At 43.4% G+C, this 18,546-nt stretch overlaps 1 protein-coding gene across 2 annotated transcripts in view; it reads right to left on the bottom strand.

The window, feature by feature from the left end:
• The window catches only part of ABCA1 (ATP binding cassette subfamily A member 1), a 137,280-nt gene extending 119,754 nt beyond the window's left edge, over positions 1–17,526 (bottom strand). The window contains exon 1 of one of the 2 annotated variants that reach the window (XR_003756014.2): positions 17,247–17,526. The gene's annotated coding sequence lies outside the window, so the exon portion shown is untranslated. The remainder of the gene's footprint in view (positions 1–17,246) is intronic. The other variant, XM_029055713.2, reaches the window with a different exon arrangement.
• Positions 17,527–18,546: the final 1,020 nt, after the last annotated feature.

The raw sequence follows: 18,546 nt of genomic DNA, 5'->3' as shown, positions 1-18,546 counted from the left end.
CCATCCTCAGATTCCTGGCTGTCAGCAGATTCTCCAAGGCGCTATTTCTTTCCAGCACTTCAGCCAAGGGTCTGTTTCCACAGTTGCAGATGAAGAACTAATTCTGAGATACTATGATTTTTTCCAATTTAAGTCTTTAATCTGAGTTCAATTTTCTGATGGCATTTCCTCTGACATTTTACATCCATCCTCATCTCTCTCACAACTATCTGGAGGTGCAAGCAACTGAGTCCTCTGAAGCACCAGATCAAATACCTTGAATTTAGCCTCCCAGCCCCACAGAACAAGGTCGCTGTGTCCTTAGCAGCTGAAACGCCCACGGTCAGTGACCACTGTAGCTCCAAAGAACCACCTGACACTCCAGAAGGGAATTTTGTGAATCGCAGTAGATGAGGTGCAGACCATGACCTGCAAGTCTGTACTGACTGTGCCTCTAACTCGGTCTGCTTTATGTTCAACAATGCGAAATTGGTTTTGAAAGTTAATTTCATTCAGGCCTTTGATCTCCGCAATGGTGAAAATAATCATTTGCCTTCTTTCAAAAAGGTCTTCTATTTGTTCATATGGTGCTCTTCACCATTCTTAACTGAACAGTAGCACATAATGCTCCAACTAAATATTGGCAAATAAGAAACATTAACTCCCCAATATAACAGAGGAGACAGTGACATCAGACACCGATTGTCACACGAGAGATCCTTATTCGGAGATATATTTATCATCATCCATATTTATTGAGTGCTTACTATGTGCAGAGCATTGTACCAAGTGTTTGAGAGAATACAACAGAGTTGGCAGACACTTTCCCTGCCCACAAGAGCTTACAGTATCAGATAATGCCATATTATCCTAATAGGTGAGCTATTCCTTAGGAGTAAATTAGTTACCTGCACTAACTACACTCAGGTTACTGGGCCATTATTTAGGACCTTCCAAAGCCAGAGCTAATTTAGCAATAGGATAAAAAGGTTAGTTTCCTTAGGCTCAGTGCTTCAAGGAGACCTCACAAGCTCTAAGGCCTTCCAATCAATCAATCAATAGTATCAAGTGCTTATTACATGCAGAGCCCTGAACTAAGCACTTGGGAGAGTACAAGAGAACAGAATTAGTAGACATGTTCTCTGCCATTGCTGTGAACCCACTATGGATCACACCGCCCAAGCGAGACTCATCTCCTGTTGCTTGTGTGGGATGTGTGAACAACCCCCCCGCACCCCCAGCAAAACAAAATGTTCAGTCCCGGTGTACCACTATTCCTCCCCTGCCTGTAGCCATGCCTCAGGCTAAAAGAGCAACGTGGCCTAGTGGTAAGAGTAGAGACTCGGGAGTCAGAGGACGTGGGTTCTAATCCCAGCTCCGCCACTTGTCTGCTGCGTGACTTTGGGCAAGTCCCTTAACTTCTCTGTGCCTCAGTTACCTCATCTGGAAAATGGGGATTAAGACTGTGAGCCCTGTGTGGGACAACCTGATTACCTTGTACCTACCCCAGGGCTTAGAACAGTGCTTGGCACATGGTAAGCGCTTAATAAATACCATTATTATCATCATCGGTCTAACGGTACAGCATTCTAGTCCCCATGTCCGTATTACAATAGGCTCAGAGTCATAGAATTGCTACATCCGAGAAACCACTTCAAGTGAAATAGAGGCAATATTTGCAAAGTTACAGAGGTGAATTTGCTATGGAATGAAGCATGTTATTAATATCTGGAAACAGCTGTAAAGACTTACACTCCACGCCACCTACTGGCTTTTCAATGTATTATCGCCATAGGAATATGCTTAAGAAGACTGGGTGGGCGCCCCACTCTAGGGAGGGTAGGAGACCCCCAGTATTTCCCTAGGAGGCCGCCCCAGTTTCCATGGCCACCAGGACCTTCATCTGCTGATGGGTGGGTCAGGAGTTTTCAATGGCATTTGATTATTCGACCCAAAATACAATTTCTCCTTCCATACACAATTTATACATGGGATGCAACAAAAGAGAGAGTGCTAAAGATGGAACAGGATATTGATCTGGTCAGCTGTGGAAATTAACACCCTGACTTACCTTTAACGGCCTTTTTTAAAACCAGGAATATGCAGGAGATCTCACTTGACTGTGGCAGAACATTCCAGTTGAAACAACTGTTTTGAGGAAATGTTTCTTGGGACAAATCTGTTCCCACCATTTGGAAACTTCCACCCACGACAATAAGCCCCGGTTTAGTCCTTCCTCAGATATGCAAGTGTTGCAATAAGGACCTAGGTTGCAGTAATTTCTTGAATGGCAATCGGTTGTCCTGAAAGAGTTAAGGTGCTTTCCCAAAGTACCTTCACTTGCCCTTAACTTGCACCCAAGATCGTGCACTTAAAAGGGACTGGTTCAATAGATCGAAATTTAAAAGAGTGCTCTAATTGTCATAACACTTTTTGATGCTGGGAAACACATGCCGCCTCCCCTGGTGAAATGTTTCCCTAGGAAAATAAGGTCGTTTCTACTGCTGCCAAAGGACCCACAATCTGGCTTCCTGTAGAAAGCCAAATAAAGGGAGAAAACTCCCAGACCTCTGCAAGGAAATGTCTGGCTCGGACTGAAACTCTGAAACAGAAAACTGATAACGACAGGGACACAAAGGAAGAATGGACTCGTGTTAACATCTCAAGGACAAAATAGAAAGCAAAGATGATTGCAACCCTGAAGCTTCCTCTCTGATCAACAATACCATAGCTACAGTGGCAGCAGAATATCAGAAGGGCCAACCAGATGAAGAGAGAAAAACAGTTGAAACCAATGATTCTCAAATATCTTTATGTGGTCCTAGGAGGTGCCAACTTTACATTTGGAACATGGGTACAAAAACGGGATGGAGCTTTTAGTGGGGAAGTGTCAAAGTTGCAGGCAGGACTCAGAGAGCTAATGGGTCAGAAAAACCCAGTTTTGACGCTCTTGGGTCTTATCAGAGATATGGAATGAGTGAGGCTGCACGTCCAGCTCGTAATATTTTAGGAATGAAAACAATGGTTTTCTCCCCAAGGACGGAAATCCATGGCCCTCATCACATAAGAATAACAATAGTGATGATAATAATGTCAAGCACTGTATCAAATTCTGGGATCGTTACAAGATAATCAGGTTGAACATGGTCCCTTGTCCAATCTAAGTACAAGAGCTCATGGAGGTGGCACCTATTTGGTGTGCTATTTTGAGAGAGTCTTTTTTAAAAATTGAACAGTGATCAATGACATTAAAGGTATCTAAAGGAGAACATCCACTATTTCGATTCTCTGATTGTCTGGTTAGTGATTTCACTGCAATTTACCAGACGACTACACTTTGAGAACCACTGGTCTAAACTCTCACGCTTGGGAAAATTCCTTTTCTCCTATTCATTCTGTGGCTTTCCATCACATATTCTGCACCTTCCCCTGCCTGGATCCAAACTCTGAAGAAGGAAATTTGAATGAAAAAGTTATCTTCGCTTTCCAAAGGGGAAAGCACATCTCTAGATAAAGGATCGAGAATCCCAGCTGAACTGGAAAATATGTAAAATTCATGCCACTTGTATGACTCTCTTCTAACGCTGTTCAAGCCACCCCTCTTTTTGCTTTTAACCCTTTCCCCAATCTTTATCTTTCTCCCCAATGAAGTCCTTCAGATCATTTTCTCCCCTTTCCTTTCCCCACTCATTCTAGCCAAACCTTATCCCTCTTTCTCTAGCGAAAATGGATCAACTAAGGAGCCCTCATGTTTGAGGCAATGTTATTAACTGGGTTCGCCACTCTAGATTATGAGAGACTTCTCGGGTCTCAAAGGACAGGCTGCTATCCTGCTTCAAGTAAAGGTGGATCAGTCACCTTCTACTGTTTTGTTTTTTGGGGGGGAAATGGCCAGAACTGTTCAAAACAACAGAGCATTGCATGTCGATCGGCTTTTTTCCATTAAACACAGTCAGGGCAGGCTTGCGTGTACATTGTGAGCAAGGCCCACAATGCCAAAAACAGGAAAAGCATCTCATTTCAGTGGTGATAAAGGAAAGAGTGCTCCCTATGCCTCTGTCTTCACCTGTCACATGTCCCACTAAATCTCCACCCATAACTGAACTTCCCAGCAGTCCCCTATCCTCCTAAGTATCCCAATTTTTCTTATATTTCCACTTTTATTTAATCCATACCCCACATAAACCGGCATCAAATCCAAAATATCTCAAATTTTCATATCGAATATATCTCCCAGGGAGAATTGGTGTCTAGCTGAAAGATGCACTGGATTCTAACGGACACTTTCTTGGAATCATCTCTTAGGTTAATTTTAACAAACCTACAGTAGCTTTAGAAGAGAGATCCCTAATGGGCTGCTAGAGAACAATTCAGGGATGGCAAGGGGAAAAAAAAATTGGATTGTGAGACATCCTATCCCAAATCTCTGGATGGAGGTCAAGAAAGGCAACCGTCACCCAGTTCCCTCCAAGAATCCCATTGCTGCTGTAAGAGAAACAACATTTGACTGACTCAGTAATGGCATTGCTTAATTTTGTAAATTCTTATATTACGAGAACCTCAAATGGTTTTACATACAAATTACCTATTGGCTAGGTCCCTTAACTCCATTTTACCGATGAGGAAATTGAGCCTGAGTTGGAAAGTAGTTTGATTAGCCCCATGTCAGCAAAACAGGGATTAATTCAAGGGAGAAACCTAGGAAACTTGGTTTGCAGTTAAATGCAATGTTAACAGGGGCACAATAGTCTGGAACAGGGTACTGGTAAAAGGATATGTACCAGATGGCCCTTTCCAGTTTGATGGTTTCAAAGTGGACACTTGGTGGTTGGGGAGGGGCAGGGGGGCAGGAATGGTTCAGTGTGGAGGTTTGGCCGGGGATGGGGGCTGAGGGGAGGTGTGGCTGGCCCAGGGTGCTGGGAACGGTATTGAAGACAGAGTCGAAAGACCTTCCTCTGCCTGGGACCTGGGACGTGTCTGGATTGTGTCATACGATTCCAGGGTCCTGGCCCGTATCACAAACACTCCGAGTCTTCTCAGGACCTGGAGGGGGGCATTAAGAATGCGTCTGGATTGCATGTGACTGTGGCGAACGGGCACTAGAGTGGCGTCAGATTGCATCATATGACTGGGGGAGGAGGTGCCATGTTGGACCGTAATTCAACCCCTTCTCCTCAGGATTGATAGAATTGATAGGGTGCCCAGACAATTTCCTAAGCCAACAACGTGCTTGTCATGCAAATCGCAACACTGATGCTGCACTGCCAATATTCCTGCTGCTCCTGCTGTTTTGGCCAGTGAAATATGGCTTCCAGCTCGGCCTCCTTTTCTGGTATGAGTCAATTTTTAACTATTTTTCATGGTTTTTGTTAAGCGCTTATTATGTGCCAAGCCCTGTACTAAGTACTGGGGTAGATACAAGATACTCAGATTGGACCCAGTCCCTGTCTCACAATTTTGCAGATGAGGTCACTGAGGCATAGGGAAGTTAAGTGACTTGCCCAAGGTCACGCAGCAGACAAGAGACAGAGCAGGGATTAGAACCCAGCTTTCATCCCCTGAATATCAACTAATGTAGTTTTCAAAACAGCACAAGTTTGAGTGACAAGGGATTTGCACCTCCATCAGTTTGGGGTACATTCAGAAAATCCATCTAGAGCATGCCCATCAGTTGTTGGTGCTGGCATGAGGCTTAAAAAAATTAGGAACACAAAGCACAGTAATCTTCAGGTATAACTGCTATTGGAAGAAGGGATACATACTGTAAGTCTTCAGTAATCAAAGAAAGGAGGAAGATGAGTAAGCACTTAGGCTAGGAAAGAAATGAGAGAAGTTTTCAATTCACCACCGAATGCCCTTCCAGGGTTCACCATTGACTTGAAGTCAATAGTTCTGGTTTCTTTCTGTAGAAAAAAAATTTTTTTTTAATGCACTGACTGGCCTTGAAATATAGGATTCTTCCCCATTCCTACTATAGATGTGCCTACTTCAACTTAATATTAGAGAACAATTCAATCCTAACTCCTATGCCCTGACCTGTTTGGTTATTAAATAGTGGTATACAATACATTTTGTCCATATTTGAATTGTACTCTTAAATATTTAGTGAACAAATTAAAATACTTCAACAACATCTCCTTTACCTTGGTGTCTGGGACAGTTATGCTACTGAAAAGATCAAATTGTCTATGTTGGGAATCACAGAATTCACTGGAAACCTCAGTATGATATCAGTCAATGTTCTCTAAAATCTTGAGACTGATGAGCAGCTGCTTTAACTTATGGAGAATTACCTAAAACAGTCTTCATTTGGAAAAATGTGGTCTTAAAAGGCCTTTTAATTTTTTTTTAAAGGGGTAGGGGGGATTTTTTGAAAAATCCCTCCAGGGGAAAAAAGTTACTGTAAACACCACTTTCAGAAAGTAAACAGATTTCAAGCTTCAGACCTTTGAAGTTGTCTTTTCTCAAAAAGAAAAAGGTTCCGAGAATTGGAACGAGATAGGAATGAGATCATTCAGATAAAAATGCAGCTGCTTTTCTTTCAGAAGTTTACTTCAAATTAAAAAAAAAAAATTGTGACTGCTGAATAGGACATCTATGACATCAGACCCCCCTCTCCCCAAAAAAGTTCTACTTTTCAATAGCTTTCACTTTTAAAAAAAGAAATATTTTGGGGACAGCACTGTGAGTACTAGAAAATATTATGTTTATAAACCCAATGAAAGCACTTGGGTATGATATTCAGAGGCCTGCAGCTGCCTTAAAAAAGGGAAATGAAATTTTCTTTCTCAAGCTGAATGGGAGCAGAGTTGTTCCAGTAAAAATAATTTGGACTTAGGCAACATTTTAAGCACAAAAGTTCTTGCTCTCTATTATAAATTCAAGCTTTTCTACAGCTATTTACTAGACCAGCATTCTTTTAAAATGAAAAAACAATTGGAAAACTCTTTGTCCTAAGGACTCTGTGCTCTTTATTCGCCTAATCTTTAAGATCTTTTCCAAACTGGGAAAGGGGAGGATTTCAAAATTGTTTTTCCTGTTTCAGCTTACTGACAATAGCAATGAAGTTACTGTAAAATTACCAGTCTGAAATGTTAATTTAAAAAAAATTAAGGTAGAGTTCTGCATAGCGTGGAAAATAATTGAAAAGCATCAAACAGCTGCTTCAAAGAGAGGCATGGATTTTTCACTAATAATAATTTTGGTATTTATTAAGCACTTACTATGTGTCAAGCACTCTTCTAAGCACTGGAATAGACAGAACTTCATCTGGTCGGACACAATCCCTGTCCACATGGGGCTCACAGTCTAAAGTAGGAGGGAAAACAGTCATTGAATCCCCATTTTATAGTTGAGGAAACTGAGGCACAGAGAAGTTAAGTAATTTGACCACAAGGCAGGTGTGTTGTTCTTCTTGGGCTTCAAATCCAATTTTAATACAAAACACCACAAAAGAAGAAGAACATTTTCCTTTACAAATTATAGCTGAACAACTTTCACAGTTCTAATCAAACATCTATCCTAGGAATGAGTTGAATAATTTGAAGTGCTAATGCTCTGAGATGTTAGACTTATCTAAGAAACATTGGTATCAAGAGTTTTTCACCCCACTTCACCTCAACAAATGAGGCAAGGACACCTGTTTTCTTTCAATGAGTGGTCAAAAAAAATGAGAACTCACCTTGCCTCATTAAAATTTGGAAATCACAGTAATAGAAAAAAATCAAGTCAATAAAGGGACAGAATTCTTTTTAGTTAAGGTCACCATCTCATACTATTACTGTCTGGTTAGTCAAACTACCTGAATAATAACAACTAGATTTTGTCAAGTGCTTATCATATAGCAAGCCCTGTATAAATGCTGGAGTGGATACAAGATGATGAGGTCAGAACCAGTCCCTGTCCCCCATGAGACTCACGGTCTAAGGAAGGAGAACCGTGCTTCAATCTCCATTTTACAGATGAGGAAACTGAAGCACCGCGAAGTTAAGTGACTTGCCCAAAGTCATACAGCGGGCAAGTGGCAGAGCCAGGATTAGAACCCAGGTCTTGACCCTTTCCACTAAACAATGTCTTTTCTCTTTTATTCTTATTTTATTTTATACATACATATAAATACAGCCACATATGTATATTATGCCTTCCTGACATGTTTGGAACAGGCACTCATTAAAATTATACTGAAGGAATACTGAATCTTGAATAATATTAATTTGGAATTAAGATTGAAACTTAAACTTTACTTTTACTTCCCTCTATGAGGGAGCAGGGCTCATTAACTTGAACAAAAATTTGATTAAGGGAAGGACTATGGTAGGTAAAGCAAGACACTGTTTGAATAGCAGATAAACCCACCAAACTCGACTGAAGCTTTTCCTGCATTTCCTTACTTTGTTTAATTTAAGTCATACCCTCCTTTAATTGTGGTAACTTGAGCTTTCATGTTTGTTTCTTCCCTGCAGGAATGGTGAAAGATAACTGTCATTGACGTTTTAAGAGTGGATCGTGTTTCGTCTTCTAGACTGTAATTTCTTTGTGGGCAGGAAACATGTCTACTAACTCTGTTATATCATACTCTCCCAAGTGCTTAGTATAGGGCTCTGCACACAATACATGCTCCATAAATATGATTGCTTAGGTTCCAAAGGCTTAGAAATCTGTCTTCTCTATCTGATACAGTTAGAATCAGTGACTTAAAGAGACTCCTTTTGTTAGCCACTATCTGGGTTCTTAACAATACACAAATAGCTAAAAATAAGGTAGCTAGAGTGTTCTTCATTTATCTGTTTAAAAAGACAAACATCACACTGCCCATGATAGTAAGGATTTTTCACTGGACCAAGGACACAGTAAGCACACGTTGATCACGGCCAAGAGGAAGAATATTGCTGACCCACTTAGACCGTAAACTTGTTGAGGGCAGGGAATGCGTCTACCAACTCTGTTGTAGTGTATTCTCCCAAGCGCTGAGTACAGTATTCTATGCACAGTAAGTGCTCAGTAAATACCAGATTGATCGATCCTTTCAAAAAAATGTGCACGTTACTTTAAACATGATGTTCTACAAATCGATGAGAAACATAGTTGCATCGGTCATTTCATTTCAATAAGGTATGCAAACTGAGTTCCTATCCACTCACCTTTCAAGAAAGTGAGAACTCAAGGACAATCAGATTACCATCATCGCTATATCCACTATGTTCCAAGTCAGTTATGTCCTACTATGCCCTGCATTCCAGGTTTAAACATAGAGCCCTCTCATATTCCGTTCCCATTTTTCCTGAAGCTATAATAAAACTAAGTCCTGAGATTAATTTCCCTTCCTTTCAGTGCCACTTGAACACTTCTGCACCAACTACATACTTGTGTTCTCACAGCTACCCATAGCGTTACTATACATATCAACTTGCACGCTGTATTTAAGCACCAACTCATATACACATTCATTTCCCCTTATCTTAGTGGAAGGCAATCTGCTCCAAGTGAAAACCCACCTGTGCTGGGCAGCGGCGACATGGGAGAGAGTCAAGCGGACAGACTCGTTTACTGCGCGAAAGGAGCAATGGTAAACCATTTCCATATTTTTACTAAGAAGACTCTACGGATACATTACCAGAACGATTGCTGATGAAAATGGGGTATTCTGGGAGAGATGTGTCTATGGGTCGGATACGACTCGACAGCATAAGACAACAACTCTATAACGTCAGTGCTCCCTTCCCTCATTAGATTGTAAACTTGAGGACAGGAACTGTGTCTACTAACTTTATAAAACTCTCTCAAGCACTCAGTTCAGTGTTCTGCATGCAGTAGTTTCTCAATAATCGATGGATTTGGGATAGCCTGAACTCCAGCAGTTTGGTGTGTAATAAATAATGATAATAAATATGGTATTTGTTAAGCGCTTCCTATGTACCAAGCACTATTCTAGGCGCTGAAATAGATACAAGGTAGTCAGGCTGTCCCATGTGGAGCTCAAAGTCATAATCCCCATTTTATAGATGAGGCAACTGAGGCACAGAGAAGTTAAGCGGCTTGCCCAAGGTCACACAGCAGACCAGTGGAGTCACGATTAGAACCCATGTCCTCTGACTCCCAAGCCCGTGATCTTGCCACTAAGATGAGCCCTAACATGAAAATCAGACAAACTGACCACATCGGGGCATTTCTAGACATGAATGGGTATCGATACCAAATGTGTAAAAATAATAATAATAATAATTTGGCTACAGGAAATTGGAAAACAAAATGGAATGGTTTATCCCTGCTCGGTGAATGGACCAAATACCTGCTTGCAATTAACCACGCCTCCAAAATTAAAGAAGGGTATCATGAATGCATCCCAAACATTGCAGAAGCTCTCTCCCCTTTTCCCCCTTTGCTGCCACCCCTTCCCACCTTGCAGGGGTGGGAAGAATTTTGCATCCAATGCCACTGGGGCCCTAGGGTCCTCGAGCTCTAGCTGATGACTGAGGATCCCTTCTTCTTACCTAACACCTCAAAGTGAAGCCTATCTTCCCCAACGTCTAGAAAATTGGGAAGGATGTGGCGGTTTGTAACCAAGATTATTGGCCTGAAGCAATGAGGTATCCAAAGACCGCTCCCTCCAAATTTGAAGTTGTTTCTATTTTTCATTGGACTGTATGAATATTGTAGGAATTGTAGGAATATTGCTCTGTATTTGTTCTGCCCTCACTTAAAGGGTTATTCCTTTACAGACCAGGAAGAATGTCTGAATTGATTTTCTTGGATTTGCTTGAGAGCCTCCAGAGCACTGTAGCAGTTCAAGGTAGACTGGGCTAGATGGATCACCTGATAGAGCAGTACACGAATGTATTGAAAAATGGCATCCAACCCGTCAAGACAATTTCGTATCAAGCTCCTGGAGCATGAAGACACCCTCAAGATGATCTGCAACAATAGCACAGCAGCCCAGTTGGAGCAAGGAGCCCCAGTTTTAAGTGTCACCGTGAGCAACGAATGGTCATTTCTCCAAGATACTGTCTACCAGCAGAAGAAGCAGTGGAGCCTAGCAGAAAGAGCATGGGCCTGGGAGTCAGAGGACCTTGGTTCTAATCTCGGGTTGGCCATGTGCCTGCTGTGTGACCTTGGGCAAGTCACTTAACTTCTCTGTGCCTCAGTTACCTCTACTGCAAAATGGGGATTCAATACCTGTACTCCCTCCTACTTGGACTGTGAGCCCCACGTGGAACCTCATTATCTTGTATCTACCCCAATGCTTGGCACATAATCAGCAATTAATGGATATCACAATTATTATGGTTATTACCAGGCAACCATTAAGCCTATGGGTATACGAGGGGACACTACAGAGATTGCTTTGGGAAAATAAGCTCTGATTTAATAAGTTATGTGCCATAGAACAAGAAATTAATCATCATCAACTTGCAACTTGTCATGATCAATCAAAAGGAAAATCTACAAAAACCTGCAAAGTCTTCTTCAGATCAATTTAAGAAACTTGCATTACCAGTTGTGTGTCCAGGGGTGGGGAGATGCTGATGGCTACTAAACCCAGGACCTTTATTCAACACTAAAGAACCAATAAGACCCCACACTCATTAGCATTTTGCTATCAAAGTGTGCAAAGGTACTACCCTCATCGCAGATAATGATAGAATTCCGCGGGAGGGGTGACATTTGAATGATCCTCTAAAAACCCAATCCATAATCATGGTTGAAGTCATCAGAAGCACAGAGAACCTGACGAAAACGTAAAAATGTGGCTTTAATTCCTAATTTTGAGTAATCCACTCCTTTAGCAATCCATAAGCAAGAAGAAGGCTACCCAGACATCTGTTCAGGCTATTCCTCAATCTACGGAAAACAAAGCTCGCTGTGGGCAGGGAACCTGTCTACCAACTCTGTTATATTGTCCCCTCCCAAGCGCTTAGCACAGTGCTCTGGACACAGTAAGTACTTAATAAATATCACTGAGTGATCGAGTCAGGATTTTAGAGATGCCATCATAATCACAATCTTCAAGAAGGAAGGTAGGAAATCTAGACTCTGAAGTCTTTGAGGGTAGGGATGCCTTCTAACTTTACTGCACTTGCTACACCGTGCTGAGTACAGTAGGGACTCAATAAATATGACTGATTTATTTACTAGAGCTAACTGAAAATAATACCAGGGCATCGCGTTCTTTATTTCTGGCAAGAACTTATCCAGATTCCTTCTGGACATGTACTATATCCTTGCTTCAGACCCAAGCAGAGTTCGGCCTACATGACAGTTGACTTGAGGCAACAGCAAAAACAGCGTGGCCCGGTGGAAAGAACTCAAGCCTGGAACTCAGAGGGCCTGGGTTCTATTCCCTGCTCTGCCACTTGTCTGCGGTATGACCTTTGATAAGTCACTTGACTTCTCCATGCCTCAGTTACCTCATCTGGAAAATGGGGATTAAAACTGTGAGCCCCACAGGGACTGTGTCCAACCAGATTAGCTTGTATCTACCCCAGCACTTAGTATAGTGCCTGATACGTAGTAAGCACTTAACATATATCATTAAAAACCAAACCAAAAGCCACAAAAGAACTGCTGTGAAACTTTTACACCACATTCTTCGGCCTCACAAAAGAATTCGAAACCTTCAGCAGATCTCGGCTCTGGTGACTCCTAAACACATTTAAAGATCTGTCTTGGAAAGTTTCAAGGTTCAGAGTACAGCACTACAGTATGGCTAATCAAGTCAGAGTTGAAGGTGCCTGCCTGATCCTTTCCCTAATATCCCTGGAATCAAGAGGAATTATAAAATAGTTCCCTCCACAACACAAAGTTTACTGCAGTGACAAAATTCTGCTCTCCACACAGTCCAGGATCCAAAAGCACAGACAAACAAATAGGAAACCAAATGAATACACCCCTTGTGAGATTCGGTGACAATGGAGCGTCAAAATTGATTCTAAACTGAAGTTCTATAAAACTGGGGGCATCCAACCTTCAATGCAGCAGTTTCATTTACACAGTCAGTTCAACAATAACTGCTCATCAGAACCCAGCCTTGCTAGCCAGGTCCTGGGAGAAAAATATAAGCTAGCAAAACACCTGAGCACCTGCTGGATGGACAATTAAAATGGGACCCATGCAGACTCGGCAGCAAACAGCCTTGCCTGGGTGCTGCCAACTGAAGAGGGGTTGCTGTCTTTGAGAAGAGGTTTCTAGAAGATCAGGTGACCAAGAGGGAGTTTGGAAATACTGATAGTAAGGAACAAAAGACAAGGAGGCAGAAGAGAAAACAGCGCCAGTTGCGGCAAACATTAACCATGACAACACAACAAGGGACAGTGAATCTCACATTGGTCTTTTCAGCCACCCATGAACTCAGCTAAATTTCACTGTCACTGGTGTCTTTTTTCAGTATGAAAGGGGTGTGTCGGGTATGTGTAAGTAAAACAGTGTGACCTAGTGGAAAGAGCACGGACCCAGGAGTCGGAGGACCTGGGTTCTAGTCCTGGCTCTACCGCTGGCCTGCTGTGAGATCTTTGGCAACTCGCTTGACTTCTCTATGCCACAGTGTCCTCGTCTGTAAAATTGGGATTCAATACCTGTTTCTCATCCCCTTAGACTGATGCCCATGAGGTGCCTGACCTGATTGTATTGTAGCTACCTTAGTGCTTAGCACATAGTATGTGCTTAACAAATATCACAATTATATCATTGAATCAATCCATGGTATTTATTGAGCACTTTGTGCCAAGCACTGTACTAAGAGCTTGGGAGAGTACAACAGAATTAAGAGACATTCCCTACCCATAGCAAGCTTACAGTCTGGAGCGGGAGACAGATATTAATATGAATAAATAATTTATAAAATATTATTTAAAGATATGTATATAAGTATATACATATATAAGTATATATGAGTAGCAGCGTGGCGCAGTGGAAAGAGCATGGGCTTTGGAGTCAGGGCTCATGAGTTCGAATCCCGGCTCTGCCACTTGTCAGCTGTGTGACTGTGGGCAAGTCACTTAACTTCTCTGTGCCTCAGTTCCCTCATCTGTAAAATGGGGATTAAGACTGTGAGCCCCACGTGGGACAACCTGATTCCCCTATGTTTACCCCAGCGCTTAGAACAGTGCTCTGCACATAGTAAGCGCTCAACAAATACCAACATTATTATTATTATTAAGTACTGTGGGGTTGTGGTGAATATCAAGTGTCCAAAGGACATATATATACATATATACACACACACACACGATCATATAAATATAGATAGATATGAGAATTATCACTGTAGCAAAGGATAATCTTTACATGTACAGCGAGGAATAGGGTGTTGGTTGTGAATAGGTCGTCTTAGCCACATCTACAACTTCCATAAATAGAATATCCCCATCGCTCACGACCTCTTAAGACATAAAACGCAGCAAGCGTGGCCTTGTGGAAACAGCATGGGCCTGGGAGTCCTCTGGGTTCTAATTCCAGCTTTGCCAAATGCTAGCCGTATGACCCTGGGCAAGTCACTTAGTTCTCCTCAGTTCTCCTGTTCTCCCTCTTTAGACTGTGAGCCCCATGCGGGACAGGGACTCTTGTACCTACCCCAGCACTCAGAACTCTTAGTAGGCTTTTAACAGAAACCATTAAACAAAACAAAAGAATAAAAAAAACCAAAAGCGTGCTCTCTTTCTGTGTGTGTATATCTATCAAAAATTCTTGGGTCAGGAAAATTAACCCGAGTCGCTCGCTCTTCGAAACTTGGACGACGCTGTTTGGTTTTAAGTATTTGGTTTTGGTGCGTACCCCAATTTGGTACGCTTTCGATACTCATATTTACTTGAATACCGTCATGATTCTTTTTCAGTGTTTTGTGTAGCCCCTGAAAGTTTAGATTGCGAATTAATAAAAATGTTATAAAGGCCAAGTTACAAATTGCCACAGTTTCTACGTTCATCGATCTGGAAAGAATCGGGAGTGAAATTCCTCAACGTTAAAATATATTTTAAATAGCAATAAAAACGGGAAAACATTTTCATCCTCATCTTGAAATCGGGGCTTATTTGGGGGTAAATTCAACCAAAATTTTCGATTTCGTCTTTTCGATTAAAACACCTTCGTTCGGTGGGCATAATGGGACGAGAGCTTGAAAGGAGATCCAGAAAGGAACTTGGTACTTCTTAAATTTGCCTTTAAAAGTTCTCCTTACAATGAATAGTGTTTTTAAAGTTTAGATTTAAAAACTAGAAAGGAACTTGGTACTTCTTAAGTTTGCCTTTAAAAGTTCTCCTTACAATGAATAGTGTTTTTAAAGTTTAGATTTCAATCCCGATACAGTCAAGGAAAGAAAGCATAAAAAGATCAGCCTCAACTGTACGTGAATAACCCCTATTTATTTTGTGAGGAAATTTCGGTGAGGGGAACAGGGGAGTGTAAGGAGCGCCTTGATTTTCTCTGCTTTTTGAGAACTCGGAATAAAAATATTACTAATGCCGGTATTTGCTAAGCGCTTACTATGTGCAAAGCACTGTTCTAAGCGCTGGAAGAAGCACAGATCACCCAAGAGCGCTCGCTCAAATGCCAACCGTCCCTTAAAAAGAGCAGATTGGTCTACAGAACACCTGATCGCAACCACGGCTCCTTAGGAGCACCGAATGCTTTGCTCTCTCTTGCACGGGCACGTGTGCTGGAGTACGCGTTTCATTTCTGGTAATTCCACAACAGTGGAAAAACGTATACATCCTGCTATGGGCCCACTGGACCATTTCGCAAAAAAAATCAAATAAAAATCAAAGGTTGAGGGCTGGTAGGGAAAACAAAGCAAAAAGAGAAATGTTTTCTACGGCTCCTCGGGGTTTCCTCGTATTTTGCAATACATCCTCCTGTCCCGTTCCTGACTCCGACCAAATAGGAAAGGAAACAATGAACTTCAGCTCGGGCTCCGGGGCTGCTGTCCCATGCATTCCCCCCTCCCCCCCCGCCCCATCCAGCTGTGCACGCCCTATCTCCCCCCCACACCCACTTCACCCCCGCCCTTCCCGACCGCAAGGGGTTACTCTCGGTCATTCCTAGCCGCCCCGTCTCTCAGTCTCTGTACTAAACGCTTGGTGCAGTGCTTTGCACACAGTACGCGCTCAACCGATACGATCGGTGCAAAGAGCCTGGCTTTCTTCCCCTCGTCCCCGGCGGGAACCCCGGTGCGAGGCTCAGCAGCAAAGAGAAGACAGACCGAGCTTTACTGGGTGCAGAGCACCGTACTAAGCGCCTGGGGGGGTCCAATACAGAGTTGGTAGAACGAACGAACTTGCCTCCCCCCCTCCCTCCAGCTCGCCGCTTCTGATCAGCTTCGAAAGTTTCACCCAAGAGACTATTTAATGCAAAAGTCCTTAGTGACTCTGCTTGAGTTTTTTTTTTTTAAATCGTCGAAGGACCCCCGTGATTAACCATCCGAATAACCCTAACAGTGGAAGTGCAAATCTAGAAGAAAATCATCATCGCGATGGGGGGGGCGAGGGTAGACGAGCTCAAGGTTCTGGGCTAAGGAAGAGAAACAAAAATATTTTATTAATAATCATAATGGCATTACCTAGTGGCCGACGCCTTCTCGACCTCTCGGAGTCCAATGTGACTCCGGATGAAGTGGGTGTCCAGGACGGGGGTTCTGCGCGGTTTGGGAGATGATGGAGGGAGGTGGGAAAAAGAGAGGGAAAAAAAGGGGCCCGAGATCCCCCTCCCGCCGGGAGCTCCTCGAGACTCCCCGATCTGTTTGCTTAGAGCGCCTTACTGTGTGCAGAGCACTGTACTAAGCGCTTGGGGGAGTCCCATAGAACAGAGTTGGTAGACGCACGAGCTGGATCCGAAGCTGTTTTTCCCTCCCCTCAGCCACCGAGCCCGAATCGCTCTGTTTTTCCGACTTCTTTTCTATCACCCCAGCTCCCCCCCATCTCTCTGCGGGGCAGAGAGGAGAGGCAGGAGGGAGGGACCCAGGCGAATCATCCCTACGCCCCCCCCTCCCCACCCCCTTCTCTTGCTGAGGGGCAATAACCAAATTAGACAAAAATGAATTAACACCCCAGCCGCTCATTCCCAGAAGCTCGTCCCCACCTCGCTCCCTGCCCCAGGGCGAGACGGAAGAAATCCGAGGCTGCTGCCGTCTCTTCCATCAACAAAGAAATCCCAGGAATCGGATTCCGGCCACTCCGTCCCAACCTCCACCCTCCCCAAAGAAAAGAGACAGCAAGGGGGAAAAAAAAAAAGCCAAAACAACAAATACAAAGCCGACGCAAGTTGCTGGAGATGGCTCTTACCTGTTTTCCACTTGAGTTTCGCTTTCCCCCTCCCTTTTAGAAACGCTTCCTAAAATTGAAAAGAAAACGAAACACCAGCCCCCCCCCCAAAAAAAACACCCAAAACCGAAAAAAACTGGGGCTCTGGGATTATTATTTCAATGCTAACCCTCCTCGCTTCCCTGCCTCTGTTTTGCTTCGGGACGAGTGAGGATTCTCCTTCTCTGCCTGTCCCTCACCCAGTGAATTAAAGGTTTTTCGTCCGGACTAGTTCCTTTTATAGATTCGGCGGCGCGATACAGCAGGGTTATTATCGGTCAAACTGTGTTCTTTCTCTCTCTCCCCCCACCACTCCCGCCTCCTTCCCTCCACCTCCCCGATCTCTGTTTATGTAGTTCAGTCACTCACCGAAAGCACGTGGAGGAGCAACACGCCTCTTAAAGGGGCCTGGATAGGGCAGACACCCCCTCCCCCCCCGCCACACACACACCCTTTCCAATGGGGGGCTTTAACCTCCTCCTCTCCTCCACTCGGTGCTTAGGGGACAGAGAAGGAAACTCTCCTACCCCCATGCATTTTCTATTTCCAACACAATAGATGCCACTGCCCTCCGTCTTGTGGCCCTCTTGCTCTACTGCTTGGTCGTCCCTGGGCCATCTGGAAGGCGTAGGGGGGCAAGTCAGGTATTCCCACCCTCATCATCATCAGTGGCATTTAATGAGCATTTACTATGTACAGAGAACCGTTCTAAGCACTTGGGAGAGGACGACAGAGTTAGCTGACCCGGGTCTGTCTCCCCGTCCAGACTGTCATAATAATAATCATAGTATTTGTGAAGCACTTATTATGTGCCAAGCACTGTTCTAAGCGCTAGGGTAGATACAAGGTAGCTAGTAAGACTGTAAGCTGGTTGTGGTCAGGGAATGTTATAGTGTTCTCTCCCAAGCACTCAGTACAGTGCTCTGCACACAGTAAGCGCTCAATAAATTCGACTGACTGACTGATGTGCCCGGCCCAAGTCGAGTTTACAGTGCTCCATACCCTGAAGTGGGGAATTGCAGTTTTTTTCCAGCCTGCCTTGAAAAACTAAACTCACATTTCTGCTCTAGTGGTGGAGCCCCAACAGGGTAAAATTTCATTATCGTTCACCTTCTCCAACCCCTTATTTTTATCCTAAGACCGAAGCCTGGAGAGCCCATATTCTGGGTCCAGCTCAGCATTTGACTAACTGTATGACCTTGAGTTCTTAATGCCCCACCTGTTGAATGGCAAGATCAGTCCCCTACAGATTTTATAGTTAAGTGGTGAACATGAAGAAGAC

Source organism: Ornithorhynchus anatinus, chromosome X5, assembly GCF_004115215.2.
Source record: "Ornithorhynchus anatinus isolate Pmale09 chromosome X5, mOrnAna1.pri.v4, whole genome shotgun sequence".
Taxonomy (NCBI): domain Eukaryota; kingdom Metazoa; phylum Chordata; class Mammalia; order Monotremata; family Ornithorhynchidae; genus Ornithorhynchus; species Ornithorhynchus anatinus.
The sequence above is the reverse complement of the archived record's forward strand: the minus strand, read 5'-3'. Positions and strand labels throughout refer to the sequence as shown.